General features: G+C 43.4%; 1 protein-coding gene across 6 annotated transcripts in view; it reads left to right on the top strand.

The window, feature by feature from the left end:
- The first annotated feature begins 1697 nt into the window (after positions 1-1697).
- The window catches only part of LOC138785982 (phospholipid-transporting ATPase IK-like), a 344961-nt gene continuing 328221 nt past the window's right edge, over positions 1698-18437 (top strand). For all 6 annotated transcript variants that reach the window (XM_069962531.1, XM_069962533.1, XM_069962532.1 and 3 more), the window contains exon 1: positions 1698-1850. The gene's annotated coding sequence lies outside the window, so the exon portion shown is untranslated. The remainder of the gene's footprint in view (positions 1851-18437) is intronic.

The following is an 18437-nucleotide window of genomic DNA, read 5'->3' as shown; positions in this document are numbered from 1 at the left end:
ACACTAATCTGGGCATCCACAGTACAATCTGTCAAATGTATAATTTAGTAATATTATGAATCTTTAGGTAACCAGATAGACAGGTTATATTGCTAACAAACTACAGTAACATTTTACACATAGTATGGCAGTGGCTCCCCCTCTTCCTAGAGGCCGGTACAGAGGGTAGGAGGCTGCACCGATGTTTGAGGTATGGATGGTTTCCCCAGAGCACATCCCAATACTGCGTCTGGCTGGTGAATTGTGGAGTTGTTCAGGATTGTGTATGTGCAATTTCTGCCTGACAACATAATTAAGTGCATAACATCAGAAGGTCTATTTTTCTACGTTTAATACATGAAATATGAAATAGAACAGGGTCCATCTGCAGCCCAGCCATAAAATAGCACCCTGCACAGAATTCTTCCATCTTCCATTAGAACCAATGATTCAGCGATTGCAGCACATGTCAGTTAGTCTTTTTTAAAGGAGAAATCCCACAAAATTAAAAAAAGGCAGACAGGCAGGGGTGTGTGGGAAAATAATAAACAAATTAAACGTACCTATTCCCATGCCCTGTAGCACCGCTCCCAGGTCCTGTTGACAGCTGCCAGTGTCCTGCAGCTCTTCTAGCTGCAACGTCATGTACCCAGCTGAGGGATATCCGCTCAGCCAATCAGTGACTGGGGTGATCTCTGTCACTGACTGTCTGAGTGGACAATCGTTCAGCCGTGCCGTGACATTGCAGCTGGACATGATGTACCCTGATTCCAGCCGACGATGACAACCAGCAACCAAGAATGGCACAACAGAGGCATAAGTAGGGGTTAGTATACTGGTTTAGAATTTTCTTGAATCCATCTGCCTGCCTTTCCTCAATTTTGTGGGACCTCCTCTTTAAATGCTGCAATCCGTATTGATTGCGAGATTAATAGGGTTAAAAAGTTTACCAATGCCACACAAGGAGACATCTGCTACATATGCAGTGACTGCCCAGTCACCATAAAAACAGGTATAGGCAGTCAATAAGGGGCTATACATTACATACACACAGTTGAGAAAACTGCACATATGAAGTGTTAAAGTCATTCTACATGGAGGTTGAGGCTGTGCTTTGAGCTTCAACTATTATACCATTTGTACACTGGTGTCACCTTTGACTATACTCATGTTTGTGATAAGGGGGCCATATAGTTAAAAGTGGCAATGTATTTGATAGGGCAAGAGGCCACTGGCTCCTATAAATCACTCTTCTGGCTGGAGGCAGCATTACGTCTCCGGCCACAAGAAGGCGCTCTCTCCTCTCCAGCGCTGCAGTATACAATTGACGTCAATCATGCACTCGCAAAGCAGAGAGGGAGAGGAAGAAGCCAGAGGAGCGCTGCAGCCCCCCCGCCCCCCTTTTAAGTGATGATATTGTTTTGTTAATTCTACATGTCTGCGCTTTTGTTCTACCTACTGATGTTCTTTTTTAGTTTAGTTTAGGCTTTAATGTATAACTGTTTAAATATTACACAGAATATTATGTTATCAACAGCACAGTGTATGTTATCAAAAAAGCAAGCTGAACTGAATCCTATAGTAATTACACAGTATTACAATAGTCTGAATTTTTTGGAACTACAGGAGTTAAGTTTTATTTGGGCGTTACCCATTTCGCTGCTCTCTCATCTGAGACACATCTGCTACTGCACATTAAAGGGTAGGACATTGAGAAACATTAAATCTAGTCTCAGATTAGATGCACACACATTAGCATTGTACTTTTCTGTGAAGTTTCTAGACTCCCAAGGCACGGGGCTTCTGACAAGCATTACAGTTTGGTGTGATAAACCTGCTATCTTCCTAAATTGAGCTGACAATCAACCAAAGTAAGTGAAATTTAGTTTTTTAAAATCTAATGACAATTTATTTGGATTTTAGTAGAACAATAAATATATTAACTTTAACAATTGTAAATGTAAGTTGGCAAGATTTGCTAAATTTGGATCTCTTAACAAATCTACGCCCCTGGCTGGAATGATAACTACAGTAGCAGTACATTATGAAACATGATGGGCAAAGCTGGGGCTTTGTAATTGTGTATGTCAAGTAGCAGTGGCACCAGGGAAAGTAGTAGCTGCCGCAACAGCAGTGGTACAGTATAGACTAGAACTGAAAAGGGTGGAAATTTGGCTCTTTAGTAGAAGCACCATCAGCGACATGCTCCCATGCAAACCAATATTAACATTTCACTTATGTTTTGTGTGTTCTTTCAACACACAATAAACATACTATTATATTATTTTGGAATAAAAACCTTAAAATAATAATTTAAATAAAATTTAAATAAATTTGAAGCATAAAGGGGTAGCCTATGCTGTAATTTCTTATTTAAAAATCTGCTGAGCCTAGGGAAAAGTATTAAAAAAATACCTCCTTCACTACCCCCACTGCTACCATTCTCCTGGAGATAATCTTGTTGCAGAATGCTTCACACAAGAGGCTGCATGTAGCAGGACTGGAGAGTGAGGAAGATAAGTTCCCCCTAGGCTAGATTTAACCCCTTAAGAACGGAGCCACTTTACGTTTTTACGTTTGTTTTTTCCTCCTTGTGTTTAAAAGGCCATAGCACTTGCATTTTTCCACCAAGAGACCCACATGAGCCCTTATTTTTTGCGTCACTAATTTTACTTTGCAAAGACACGCTGAATTTTCGCATAAATTACACTGCGAAACCAGGAAAAAATTCAATGTGTGGTGAAATTGAACAAAAAAACGCATTTTTTTAATTTAGGGTTTTATAGTTTTTACGCCACTCGCCATGGGGTAAAACTGACTTGTTCCTCAAGTCGTTACGATTAAAACGATATATAACATGTATAACTTTTCTTTTATCTGATGGCCTGTAAAAAATTCAAACCATTGTTAATAAATATATGTTCCTTAAAATGGCTCCATTCCCAGGCTTATAGCGCTTTTATACCTTGGTCTATGGGCCTGTGTGAGGTTTTTGCGCCATGATGCTTACTTTCTATCGGTACCTTGATTGCGCATATATGACTTCTTGATCGCTTTTTATTACAATTTTTCTGGATTTGATGCGACCAAAAATGCGCAATTTTGCACTTTGGGATTTTTTTGCGCTTACACCGTTTACTGTGCGAGATCAGGAATGTGATTAATTAATAGTTCGGGCGATTACGCACGCGGCGATAGCAAACATGTTTATTTATTTATTTTTATTAAAAACCTGGGAAAAGGGGGGTGATTCTGACTTTTATTAGGCGAGGGGGCTTTTTACTAATAATAACCCTTTTTTTTTTTTTTACACTTACACTAGAAGCCCCCATGGGGGACTTCTAGTGTAAGTATACTGATCTCTCATTGAGAGCTTTGCTGTATAGTTATACAGCAAAGATCAATGAGATCGGCACTCGGATGCTTTCGGCTGCTGCAGCCGAAAGCATCCGAGTGCCGAGCCGGGATCAGCGCCATTTTGGCGGAGACCCCGGCCGGCATCAGTCACGGAGATCGCCACCACTAGACACCAGGGAAGTGCTGCGTCCGGTAATCGGATGCAGCTGTCATCTTTGACAGCTGCTTCTTATTACTGTATTAGCTGGCATGGTGATCGGACCATGCCCGCTAATACTTGTGGTCCCCGGCTACAAGCGGCACCAGGGACTGCGGCGGTTCAGAGCGTCCTTAAGAGGTTAAAAACATTTACAGAATATGGAATGCTTATATTGTGTCCCTGTTGTGACTCCAAGAAAAATTATAATGGCGTTTTGGTGTTGTGCTGTGTTATGCTGAGGGCTTGTGTTGCTGGGTGGTGTAGTGCAACCTTAGGGCTCACCTTCTGGAACCTTCCTGTCACGGTGGGGTCAGAGGGTGTCGGGGCCCTTGTCTTCTTCAGCATATACACAAGGACATATCATTTTTTAATAAAAGTCTTCACACAATAGCGGATACCCGATAAAGACAGTCTATGGTTGCTAATAGCAACAATACATATCCAGACACCTGACAATATACCTTTCTGGGCCACTACATGCTCCCCCTTTAAGAATGAGCCGTCCTCGGCGACCTTTGGCAGGCGGAGGGTTACTTGCATAATAAACCACATGTTTATGCATATATGACAAAACAATGGAATAATAATAACATTTAAATAGAACCGGTTAAATTGCCACTAAGTTAGAGTCTCTGTACTGCAATATATCCATTGTCTATGTAAGGCTCTGGTATAGGGCAAAGGCATATATGAAATATAGAGTCCAAACATTGTAAAACACACCACACTAACTAACTAGCTAAGCTATATATATATATATACATATATATATATATATATATATATATTTATATGTATATATATATATATATATATATATATATATATATATATATATATGAGAAAGAATATTTACTATAAGCATTTTAATCCCAGTAGCGGGCAGGTAATGTTCCTTTGTTGGAACGCTCAGAACGCCTCAGCACTTGGAAATCTTCTTCTTCTAGAGCTTGGTGATGAGACGCTGGCTCTGGCATAGGAGATGAAGTAGGAGTTGAAGTAGGAACTGAGACTGGTGCTGGTACATGTAGTGGGGATGATACTGGCATACTGTAGGTACCCACTGGTAGCATCCAGGAATTAGGAAGGATGAGTTCCTGATGACTTCTATAGAAGGTTGACTTGGAGTAGTAGGTACAGGAACAGGAGTATAGACTGGAGCAGATGGAGTTGAAGGAGGGGTTTGTGATACTAAAGCTAAAATCCCTGCCATTAGCACATAAAATGGCGGTTGAAACACCTAAAATGGCGGTTGAAACACCTAAAATGGCGGCTGAAGCACACAACATGTCCGCCACATCATCTAAGATGGCGGACTATCCTCTAAGATGGCTGCCGCACTATAAAATGGCATCAAACCAAGGTGTCATGGCTGCCGCAGTAAAAAATGGCGAATACTTAAAGACAGTTCACTTCACCTCATATATCCTTTGTTTCACCCATACTTATTGTGTAATATTTTGGATACAGTAATATCTGCACTTTTGTCACATTTGACATATTCTGGGATGAGAAACCTAGCTTGGATATTTGCCCAGACATTCCTGGCCAGAATGTTTGGGTTGATTTCGAGTTATCTAAGTAATGCCTTACAGATGTGTGAACACATCTGTAACTGCCTACTTTTAATGACGCAAAAAGGGGTATATAAGAGGGTAAACGCCACCAAGTCCTTGTTAACCTTTGAGTCGGCAGTATAAGGGACGCCTTTCTGTCTGATGTGACCTGTTACGGGCTTGATGGTGGAATTCCTGATGATCCCCCTTTCGGAACCTCATCAATGATGTGTAACAGTGTGGTAAGTGCTTTATTATATTTTTAATAAACTATATTTAACTATTGCTGATTTGTCTGACTCTCTTTTCATGTTCTATAACGTAATTCAAAGAACCTAAGCTCTAAGCAAAACAGGGTTAGAACTAGGAGATCCTCCTTAGTACAAGGTTTCATCCAATTCCTGTGGACGGTTTGTGGTGCCATTCCAGGTTTCTGGACCTCATAAACATCTGATTCTGGATATGGAACAGCAGTTAGGGTGCCTTCACACGTACCGTATCGCTGCGTATTTAACGCTGCGTATTTAACTCTGTGTTTTTATCGCTGCGTGTTTGGTGCGATTTTTACATGCGAGTTTGAATTTTCACATGATTTTCATGTGAAAATCAAAACTCGCATGTAAAAATCGCACCAAACACGCAGTGATAAAAACGCAGCGTTAAATACGCAGCGATACGGTATGTGTGAAGCTACCCTTATAGTGTATGGCTCTTGCTCCCACAATACGTCAAGTTTATCCGAACGATTATGCTTTTTCAGCCAAACTTTAGTTCCGACTTCTAGTGGTGTGGCATTAGCACGTTGATTGTAGTGAAGTTCTTGCCTCTGGTGTGCTTCACCCATCCGACGATCAACAATTTCTCTTGCTTCTTGGATGCGTCTTTGGTGCTCAATTACCCAGTTAGCATTTGGCAATGGATTAATGGAGTCAGGGACTTGAATTCCAAGAGCTCTATCTTGGGGCAGTTGTCCTTGTCGGCCAAACATGAGATAATAAGGTGAGTAACCCGTAGAACAGTGCGTAGTATTATTATAAATCTCTACCAATTCATCCAAGAGTTGTGGCCACTCTGCTTTCTTGGAAACTGAGGCAGTACGCAACATGTTTATGAAGACTTGGTTAATCTTCTCGCATAAGCCATTACCTTGTGGGTGGTACGCAGTCGTACGCAGTTTCTTGCATTCATGAAAGTTGCAAAGCTCTTGAAATAGCTGAGACTCGAAAGCAGGTCCTCGATCAGACAACACTGCCTCTGGGCAACCATAGTGCTTGACATATTTTCGGTAGAAAGTGATGGCGTTAGTTTTGGCTGTTAAATCCTTCACTGGTATCACAACAACCCATTTTGAATAATGATCCACCATTGTCAATGCATAGGTGTACCCGGATCGGGTAGGAGCCAACGTTACATGGTCAAGGGCAACAAACTCATTTGGTCTATGAGAGGTGATAGGATGTAGAGCAGCTTGAGCTTCTTTCTTGCCGGCCTTAGACAAATTACATGCTGGACACTCAGCACACCAATTCTCTATATCCAAACGCATTCCTATCCAGTAAAACCTCTGTCTGATAGTGGCCTCTGTTTTGTGGATCCCGAAATGGCCAGACTGGTCTTGATAGGCATCCAAGACAATTTTGGCATCCCGCCTGGGGATTAAAATCTGATGGAGTCTTTCCCCTGAGACAGGATCCAGGGTATGAGGATCTGAGGGACTGCGTGGTGAACCTCTGGTAGAATGGTGGCATCTTCCCATTCATTCTCTTCTGGAGGTTCTTCACCTGTAGGCAGACGGGATAAGAAATTAATGTTGGTCTTCTCATGCTTCTAATGTTTGCTAATCGTGAGGCCCAACGTTGCTCAAGTACACCTAGCCGTGCGGAATTGAGATGGGCTAGTGGATTATTATCTGTCTACACTGTAAAGGGAGTTGCTGCAAGATAGTCCTTGAATTTCTCTATAACAGCCCATACTAAAGCCAAAAGCTCCAACTTGAATGAACTATAGTTAGTATCATTCTTTTCAGCTCCTCTCAAGCTTCGGCTAGCGTATGCAATGACCCGTTCACGGTTATCTTGTACCTGTGACAGAACAGCTCCTAGGCCTTGGAAACTGACGTCTGTATACAGACGGAACGGATGATTGTAATCCAGATAGGCAAGAATTGGAGGTGACGTCGATAGGGTCTTCAGAGTTTGGAAGGCATCTTCTTGTCGATCGGACCATCTGATAGGCAGCTTTCTATTATAACTCTCTTTTGGACAACCACGCAAGAGTTCTGTAAGCGGTTCTGCTTCTTGTGCAAAATGTGGGATAAAGCGGCGGAAATAGCCGGCAAAACCCAGGAAGCTTCGGATCTCTTTCACTGTTCTGGGAGTTTCCCAATTAACTGCAGAGATTTTCTCTGGATCTGGCTGAATTCCAGCAGCAGTAACAATGTGGCCTAGGTAGTTCACCTGTTGCTTAAGCAAATGGCATTTGGAGGGTTTTATCTTCAAGCCATGCTCGATGAGTACTTGGAATACTTCAGCCAAGTGACTGAGATGTTCCTCATAAGTACGAGAGTACACAATGACATTATCTAAGTATAAGAGAACACTTTGGAAGTTCACATGACTCAAGCATCTCTCCATCAGCCGTTGAAATGTGGCAGGAGCGTTGCATAATCCAAATGGCATGCTGGTGAACTCATATAAACCCATGGGAGTGGTGAATTCTCTTTTTTCTTGATCCTCTGGAGCCATGGGGATTTGCCAATAACCACTAGTGAGGTCAAGCGTAGAGAAATAGGCAGCAGAGCCAAGTGCAGCAATGGACTCCTCTATGCGTGGGAGAGGATACGCATCTTTATGGGTGATGTTATTTAATTAGCGAATATTGCCATCTTTCTTCTTTACCAGAATGATAGGTGTGGCCCAAGGACTCTGACTCTCTTGAATTACACGGGTGTCTTTCATCTCCTGGATAACCTTCTTCACCTGTTGGTAGTTGGCAGGAGGGATTGGCCGATGCTTTTCTTTGATGGTAGGAGGGTTACCAGTATTGATGCCGTGTTGGATTAAACTGGTCTCGCAGAAATCCAGGGAATGTTTACTGAAGGCCTGAGAATGACGTTAGGCAAGTTTACGGACACCGTTGTCATGCTCAAGGGGAGTATTAGCGTCTCCGATGTTAAGTTCATCCCATCAGAGGGTAGTAGACTGGTTAGGACCTTTAGAGGTAGCTTTGATCGATTTCTGGTAGGCAAGGGTTTCTTCGTCCAGAATGTCTTCAGGATCCAACTGGTATAACTGAGCGACTGTGGTGAACTTTGGGAGTTCAGCAGTGGATTCGCTGAGATTAACTAACCATACAGGAATTTGTCCATTGGAGACTTTTACAATGCTTCTTGCAGCTTTTACTAGGGGATGGCCATTTACTTGGACAGAGTCAATCAGAGCTTCATAGTCGGCATTGTCAATTCCAGGTCGAACTCTGCACCAGACCAAAGTCTCACTGTTGACAGCCAGAATGATTGGACGGATATCTTTAGTGCGAACTCAGCAAATCTCTCCTCTGTGGTTGGCGAACTTCTGCTGGGCGGTGAGCGCTCTAATGGTTTTTTTGAACTGTTTTCCTGTAAGGGGAAGAAATAGACGGCAAAGAGGCATGCAAAGCATTCAATAACTCAGAAAACACATGGCGTATTACGTTCATGCCTAACACTATGGCTGTACTAACTCCCTCAGATTCAGTTACTATAACACCTTGGCGTGGCAGTTTACGATCACCAATTTGCAGGGTAGGCTCCCAGTAGCCTAGTTGAGGAATGGGCTGACCATTACTAGCAATTAACTGAACTTTAGCCTTGTCAGCCGATCTCAATACACGGGGTGTCCCAATGTTTCTCAAAAGTCTGTCTGGAAATGGTGGTGACCTGGGAACCATCAATCCATACAGTTACTTGCGGACATTTAGATAGAAACCTCGAAATCCACTGTGATTGTCCCTCTGGACCTTTGGCATTACCTCCCGAATGGCCGGCCCTTGAGCTCGGGGGTATCCCGTTTAACTGATGACACTGTGACTTGAAGTGTCCATACCGGTGACAATAAATACAGTAGGGACGTAACGTTCTTGAAACCTTGTCGGTGGGGGCCTATCTGTGTTAGAAAGATTAGGGCGAGGCTCTGGAGACAATGGCCTACTAGGAGAAGACTCATGGGATGATGAAGAGGAATGGCTCTTTAACTGTTTTAAAACTTGGCATAAAGAATCCACCACTTGTGCAAGTGTATCCTGGGTAACAGTGGTGCTGGATGCTTGTGTAGATGCTTGGGCAGCTTGGGTGGCTTGCATTGGTGGCACAGAAGGTAGTAATGGAGTAGAGATTTAGAGGGGTCTAAGTGGTCAATTTGGCTTAGTGCTCTGTATGCAGACTGTAATGCAAGTGCGTAATCTCGGAGGGTCTCACCTGGTTTCTGACGTCTGTCATAAAATTTTAACCGTACCTCTGTAGGTGATTGGACCTCAAACTCCTTACGTAGACGGTTGAGAATTTGCTGAACACTGGATATTTCAGTGGCTGGCCAGGAACACACTTCTTCAGCAGCTGGACCTTCAAGCTGGCCTAGAAGCAATTGTACCTGCTGAGTAGGAGAAAGTGAGACAAGTTCAAGGGTACAAAGTATTTTCTCCCTAAAGCTAGCAAAGGTGTGAGGTTCTCCCCTATAGGTGGGAAGACTGGAGGTTCCTATGAAGAATGGTAGAACAGTAGCAGCAACTGGAGCAGGAACAACATTGGTGGCAGCAGCCTGGGATGCAGGAACACTGTTAGATGATGAGGCAGGACTGCTGGAGACAGCTTAATCAATAACTTGAGGATCAGACATATTTGCAGCAATTGGTACACTGTCCCTTTAAAAAAAAAATTGTGTGCCTGTCTCTTTAAGAAATTCAAAAATGATGCAGAATAGTCTCTTGAAAATCCTCCCCCTCTTTATCTTGAATAACACAGTAGAAATGCAAATGGCACTTATCTGGAAGCTGATGAGACTGGAGATATAGATTGCAGGCAGCAGGTGCAGGCTGGAGTAATGTATGGCGGCTATTTCTTCCTGTAGTTGGGTGCAGCAGAGAAATCCAGTGATGCTGGAGGTTCCAGTGGCTGTGAGGCAGTTACTAAACAGAAGACACTGCAGGTGGGGAGGGCTTGAGCTCCTGGTGCGCACAGGCAGAGCTACAGTTGACAGTTAAATTAACTCCTTGTTGGCTGTTGCAGCAGCAGAAACACAGAGAAAATGGCGCCCAAAATGTAAAAACACAGGCAGTGACAGATCAATAAACAGAACTCCCCCTCTTTCAACACAGTACTTTTTCCTCATAAAATTCACAAGCAGTCTTTGGGTTATCAATCAGCACTTTTGGGACTTGTAGTGCAGCATTGCAGAATAGGCACAGAGGTAATATCCTGTTCATAGGACGCCAATAAAAATTATCGTGTCCCTGTTGTGACGCCAAGAGAAATTATAATGGCGTTTTGGTGTTGTGCTGTGTTATGCTGAGGGGTTGTGTTGCTGGTGCTGGGTGGTGTAGTGCAACCTTAGAACTCACCTTCTGGAACCTTCCTGTCACGGTGGGGTCTGAGGGTGTCGGGGCCCTTGTCTTCTTCAGCATATACACAAGGACATATCATTTTTTTAATAAAAGTCTTCACACAATAGCAGTGAAAGTATATTAGAATTTTACTTAAGGGAAAACTATATACAATCCAGTACAGGGGCATCTAATGATGGCAAATTGTTAGCTTGATCAGAGTCCTTTGCTTCAGGGGGAGGGTTACCTTGGTTACTACAGCTTAGACTTGGCAGATAGATGGGATTTCAAATAGACAGACCTGTTCCAGCGGCTTTGCAGTTTTCCAGCCTTTATAGGATACGTGTGTGTAGATACTTGACGTTACTGAAGAGACTTGACGCTGTCAACGCTCGCTATCATGTAGGAGGAAGACGCATGGACACACTGACATGGAAGCCAGGAAGATGTGGACGCTGAATGGGAGACCCTCTATCACTTCACCAATCCGACAGCAGGCACGAATAAATACAGACGATGTCCTGCTGAGACTTTGAAGACACGTATTAGTCCTTATGGCTGACTGGAAACAGGTTAGGGGGCTGAGGATGGAGTCTGACAGGATTATTGAGGTGACATAGGGAGGTTAGATGTGACTCTGGCAATGCCAGACTACCAACTGTCAACTGACAAGACCGCACAGCACCTCTTGGTAAAAGGTGGGCAGCGCTAGCTTTCCCCTGGCCAATCACTAGAGAGTGATAGGTTGCAGGGGAGGAGCACTGATCAAGCTCAACATTTGTGTCATTTGAGATTAATACATAGCAACATATTAAATAAATATATAGCAGAAAACAGTATCAATATAAGAGTTAGAAAAGAACAACAAATACATAGGCCCCGATACAGACAGTCTATGGTTGCCAATAGCAACAATACATATCCAGACGCCTGACAATATACCTTTCTGGGCCATTACACTTATTTAAGAAAATTTGCCCCAAGAAAATTTACTAAGGGCCCAATTACACCAACAGATTATCTGACTTTTTTTGAGCCAGAGCCAGGAATGGACTATAAACAGAGAACAGGTAATAAAGGAAAGAAAGATATTTCTCCTCTTTTTAAATCAAATCCTGTCTATGGCTTAAAAAAAAATCTGTCAGATAATCTGTTGGTGTAATTGGGCCCTAAGTTTGTTATTTATTAAATTTACATTTTATAAAAGTTGACCTCCAGTTCAAAGCAGCAGCAGCAGCATCAATGAGGAGATACTATCTTTCTGCAATGATAGGAAATATGATATTGATTAACAATTTAATTGCACAGTGTACTGCATATAACACTTCCTACTTCATAGCCTCATTGTTTACCTCTAACAATTACAACAATCATCATAAAGTTCTGTCTAAGGGCAATTTATTGGGTGGGAAATATGATTTGATGTCATCTTCTACTTGGCACTCTGATGCAGTTTCCAGTTCCTGGGCAACTATCCAGCACACAATCATCTTCATAGTCATCTCCATTAGTTCATGGGCTCCTTGCCCACTCACATGGTTCCTACCACATAGAAACATAGAAATTTGTGAGTAAACAAAGACCACCTGGTCCATCTAGCCTGCCCTTTTATTATATTATTTCATTTATTTTTCATCATAGGACCACAATTTTTCTCAGACTCGAATATAAATGTACGTTATAATAACATATGTGACACTGACCAAGTATAGATTTTATGGCATTAGCAATTCTGTAACAAATTCCTAGTGAACATGATATGATGAACATTCTGCTTGGACTGAATGTAACTGCACTTTTGCAAAAATGTCTCCCATTAAAACGACTCTGTACCCACAATTTGCACCACCCCTCCATTCCTCCTCCCCACCCTGTTCATCATTAGGAATGCCTCTGGCAGGATATTTCCTATTCCTCTGCAGTGAACATTGCACAGGTGCCTTAACAATCCAGCCCATGTGCCATGCTGACACAGGTGATGAATAGGAGACAATCTGCCTGGAGCATTCCTAATGATGAAGAGGGCAGGGAGGAGGGACAGAGAGGGTGTGCCAGCCTAATGCATACACATTCTAAGCCCTGGCCGTTGGGCGCGGGGCTGCCAGTTTAAAAGTTGTTTTTTAGGACAATAACTGCATATCCTGCCGAACGGACCCCAGGACAGATCTTGGATTAAAAGCAGCTATCCGAAAGTACAAGCAGTTGGGGGGGGGGGGGTCAGATTGTGGGTACAGAGTCGCTTTAAGTCTGGCCAGTGACACTTTAAGTGGACAAATAGACACAGATTTTGTGTACACATTACTGACCCAGTCACCAAAATACTACTGAAAAATACTATTGATTGATTGATTCATTGATTCATTCATTTATTCATTCTGAAATTGAATGTTTTAGCTGCAATTTGTCACACAACTAAAGGCTGCATATTTCTACAATGGATGTGTGTGCCTGCCTTCTCACAGTCACACACATACACTTGAGCATACCGAACAACAAAAAAGTGTATGTCAAAACAGCACTAGCACACCATATAGTATCACAAAAAAGCTGTAATATAAATACCAATATATACAAACAATGATCTTCTGAAGAAGTCTTGGATAGGGATGGAACACATAGGAATGCAAACTGTAACTTGGATCTCCTCTCTACATGTGGTGATATCCCTTTACATTTCTACTCACAGATTGTCATTTTCTTGTGTATTTTTTTTTACATGCTTTTTTGTACTGTTGTCTCTCATGTTGCAATGTTATGGCATTTAACAATTACCTAAACTACATGGGGTTATATATGACTTTTTCAGTAGGGATTATTCTTTTTCACTCCCATTTCGAGAGGTCACATGCACATTTACAGGTCCTGAGAGCACTATTATTGTCATGGTCACAATGCTGGTTGATTCTATATTTTTTTTTATTTATTTTGGGATATGGAGATTATTGTATGTATATATTGTTTAGTATAATGAAGCTTTTTGTGATACTGTATGGTCTGTATTAGGGATGAGCGAACCGAAGTGTAACAAACCAGATTCGTTATCAACTTTTAAAAAAAGTTTGGTTCGTCACCGAACCGAACTAGTTAAAATAACAATAACAAATAAAATCACAGAATAGACCAGGATACAAGGGATTATTACTTCTATAATCCCTTGTATCCTGGTTTTCTGTGAATATCAAGATGTGTGACGTCACCCCTGTTAGGTTGAGTCCTTAAATTAGTCTCCTCAGATATATCTGGGTGCTGCCTAATCAAAAATGTAATGTGACAGCTGTCTGTGAGTATCAACCAAGACACATGAAAGCAACTTCAGTGTTCAAGCTGATCTACTTTATTAAGTGAAAATCTCAGTTTATATCTTTACAATAAAGCTTCAAAAAATAACAGGAGAACCCCGTTTAGCCGCAACCAAAAAAGTAAAAAAAAAAAGTCCCATCACTGTCCGAGGAAAAAAAAAAGTCCCATCGGCTGTCCCATCACTGCACAGTTGAGTAGAAAAACGTTGGTGACTCTTTGGGATTCTTGGTGTCCAAGACCATGCACCCCAGTTCTGATGTCTGGTCCTTTTATTATGGGGAAGGGCAGTACATGTCTGTTACTACCCATTGGGTCAACATCCTCCCAAAAGACCATCAGAAAGTTAGCCCATTCTTGCCACTGTCACCTCCCCGATGCTTTAGGGGGCCAGTTCTGCCTCCACCACCTTGCAACCATCTGCCGCTTAGACTGCAGTCCAACCTGCCCCAGTGTCTTACCAACGATTTCAGGCCCGGCGCTCTCAGGCTGTCCTCCATTTTGTGAGCCTGGGTGAACAGAGCCACAGTGGGCAGGAGCTCCTCCGGACCATCAGGGAGGAGATATATGAATGGCTGACCCCACGTCAACTAATGGTGGGAAGTGTTGTAGCCCACAATGGAAGGAACATTGTCTCTGCAGTGCAGCAGGAAGGGCTGCGTCATACACTTTGTATGGCATATGTGATAAACCTCATAGTGCACAGGTTTCTTCAAACATTTACTGCCAATTGTTGATCCAATTTGAGGACGCAACTTTGTTTGTGAGCAGGCATGACTATGGGATCAACGACATCATCCCACTCGTCCGTGTTCTGGAAAGTGCGCTGAACAACATCATTAGCGAGGATTCCCAGGCCACCACTCCAAAGCTGAACATCCTCCTCCTCCGTCTGGCTCAACGATACTGGGTCCAATATAATAATATTACTGCTGCTGGGTTCACTGTCAAATGTCTGTTTTCCACCCTACTGGGTCCAAAGAATTTTGTGTCCTATGTCCCGTGTAATCACTTTCACCTTGGCTAAGTTTTTTTGGCACTTAGATTTTTTCCACTTTTTTCATTGTAATAGCAACTGCAACTAAACAAAACTATACCCTATCAGACTCCCACTATTGTAGCTGCAATTATTCAGCCGTTATAGCAAGGTTCGTTTTAGGTTCGGTTCGTACGAATCCGAACTTCACAAAAGTTCGCTGAATTGGACTAAACCAAACTTTTTAAAAGTTTGCTCATCCCTAGTCTGTATGTATTAGCATTACTGGTATGTTGGCATTGTGTACCTGTTTCATAAGGTTGTGTATATCCAGTTCTTTATGTTAACAGATACACTTGAACAATTGACATAAAACAATCTCAAAGTTATCGGATTTGTAAGAATCTGAACATTTTAAAAACTTCTAGTTCATTACAAAACGATTTGTTCCATTACCTCTATTAGATACATTTAGGTTGTGTTCACTTCTTCAGGACCCCTAAAGAAGCAGGCAGCAGCAGCCTGGTAATAATTATGCCAACACTGATAGCGTAGTATGTCTTGTGGGCAGCTTTATCCGTGATAATATGGTACAGTACTTTTTCAACATTATATGGAATGTTTTCTATTTTCCATCAGCCCCATCTTTTGTGATATATTATGTTAACACCTAAAATTAACTATATTATAGTGTAATTGTCTACAAAATACACTGCTCAAAAATAAAGGGAACACTCAAATAACACATCCTACATCTGAATGAATCAAATATTCTCATTCTCATTCAAGTTGAATGTGCTGACAACAACATCAACAAAATAATCAATGGAAATCAAATGTATTAACCAATGAAGGCCTGGATCTGGAGTTACACACAAAATTAAAGTGGAAAAACACTACAGGCTGATCCAACTTTGATGAAATGTCCTTAAAACAAGTCAAAATGAGGCTCAGTATTGTGTATGGCCTCCATGTGCTTGTATGACCTCCCTACAATGCCTGGGGATGGGTGGCGAATGTTCTCCTGAGGGATCTTCTCCCAGACCTGGACTAAAGCATCCGCCAACTCCTGAACAGTCTCTGGTGCAAAGTGATGTTGGTGAATGGAGTGACACATCAGGGCCGGGACAAGGAGTTTTGGTGCCCTAGGCAGGGAAGTCAAATAGCGCCCCCCCCCCCCCATCAGAATCGGAGCTCCCCACACAGTATAATGTACTGAATGTGCCCCTAAACTGTATTAAGATCCCCAATACATACGGTAGTTCTCCAACCACCATCCAGTGATACTGCTCTGAACAAAACAGGAAGATATTACCAATGATGCCATTGCACAATCCCGCCACACCATGACCCCTATCACTAAAACCCTATAGCAGAGTGCAGTTACATCCATTCTCTTCACTGCACTCTTGTGGCAGCATTTTGCCTGCAGTCACAAGAGGCCGCTCTCCCCATCACATAACAGTGCACTCACACACCCCTGACCCTGCGGAACATCGCATAACAGTGCACTCACACACCCCTGACCCTGCAGAACATCTCATAACAGTGCACCCACACACACTGTCCCTGCAGAACATTGCATAACAGTGCACTCACACACCCCTGACCCTGCAGAACATCTCCTAACAGTGCACCCACACCCCTGACCCTGCCGAACATCGCATAACAGTGCACCCACACACCCCTGGCCCTGCAGAACATCGCATAACAGTGCACTCACACACCCCTGACCCTGCAGAACATCGCATAACAGTGCACTCACACACCCCTGACCTGCAGAACATCGCACTTACACACCCCTGACCTGCAGAACATCACATCCACACACACCAGACCAGCAGAACATCATACACACACACCCCTGACCTGCAGAACATTGCACCCACACACCCCTGACCTGCAGAACATCACACCCACACACCCCTGACCCGCAGAACATCACACCCACATTCCCCTGACCTGCAGTACATCACACCCACACACCCCTGACCTGCAGAACATCACACCCACACACCCCTGACCTGCAGAACATCACACCCACACACCCCTGACCTGCAGAACATCACACCCACACACCCCTGACCTGCAGAACATCACACCCCCACACACCTGACCTGCAGAACATCACACCCACACACCCCTGACCTGCAGAACAGAGCCCTTAGTGTGGCTTACCTCCTGCTGAACCCGAGAAACCAGCTGCCTCATAGAAAGCCTAGCAGAGGGAGATAGCTCCTCCCACACTGGTCACATGGCCATGACGTCATCAAAGGTCCTTTACACCTTCCTCCGGACACTCCATTCTAGTTTCTACCATGATCCTGCTGTGGGTGAGGGGATATCTACACTGTCTGCCCGACAGGGGGAGAGATCGGGAGGACATGAGGGTGCTGGTGGTATGTGAGCAGGGAGGGGCAGCGCTCCGAGGCCACCAGGAGTACAGTAGCCTGTAGTAATTTTTTTTTTCTTTTGAAATTGCGACCCCTGTAACTCACCACTAGATGGCACCCTAGGCCATTGCCTACCCTGGCCTACCTTTTGTCTTGGACCTGCGAGACATGATGTCCCAGATGTGCTCAATCAGATTCAAGTCTGGGGAACGAGCAGGCGAGTCCATAGCTTTAACGCCTTCATCTTGCAGGAACTGCTGACACACTCCAGCCTCATGAAGTCTAGCTTTGTCCTGCATTAGGAGGAACCCAGGGCCATCCGCACCAGCATATGATCTCACCAGCGCCCTGTGCGAAACCATTTTCTGCAAATGATGACAGCTCAGGGGGGCCCAGTGTATTGCAGAGGCAAGCTATGGGGCCCCCTGATGCCATGGGCCTTGTAGCAGCCACTATGGCTGCTACAGTTGTAGTTACGCCCCTGTGCAGCACCATCCTCAGCTCTATACAAATCCTCATCTGTATCACTTCACACAGTAACTGAGATCCCTCTGTACCCCCATATAAGCAGTATGCCCAGTACATGCCTCCAAATAGTAGTCAGGCAGCTCTGTGCCCCCATATAAGCAGTGTGCCCAATACATGCCTCCTAATAGTCGTCAGGCAGCTCTGTGCCCCCATATATATTAGAAGCCCACTTATGTCACCAGAATGTCATAGCGAGCGGCCTCCTGAGATAGATAGATCATAAAGAAGGAATTGGCAGTATCAGAAACAGGGAGAAGGGCAGAAGGGCAGGGAGAAGATGGAAATAAGGGAAAATTGGGGGAGAGGTGTGAAATGGGGGTTAACAATTAAAAACAATAGGAGAGAGATTAGAGGAGGGGGATATAAATAATAAGGGGCAATGGGTGGCAGAGAGCTGTACAGAGAGGAGAAAGTTGATGGGGGAAGCTGTACAAATAACATAGACCCTTCTGTACATGTAGATTCCTTTTACACATGAAGATTAATTGGTGAAGCCAAGTGCACGTCCCTGTGCCTGGTAATAAAGACACCACATCCCCTCCAATCAGCAGGTAGGTAGCTGTAGGTAGGTATTTGCC

The sequence above is a fragment of the Dendropsophus ebraccatus genome, chromosome 3 (genome assembly GCF_027789765.1).
Source record: "Dendropsophus ebraccatus isolate aDenEbr1 chromosome 3, aDenEbr1.pat, whole genome shotgun sequence".
NCBI classification, from domain to species: domain Eukaryota; kingdom Metazoa; phylum Chordata; class Amphibia; order Anura; family Hylidae; genus Dendropsophus; species Dendropsophus ebraccatus.
This window is presented reverse-complemented; position numbering and strand designations above follow the sequence as displayed.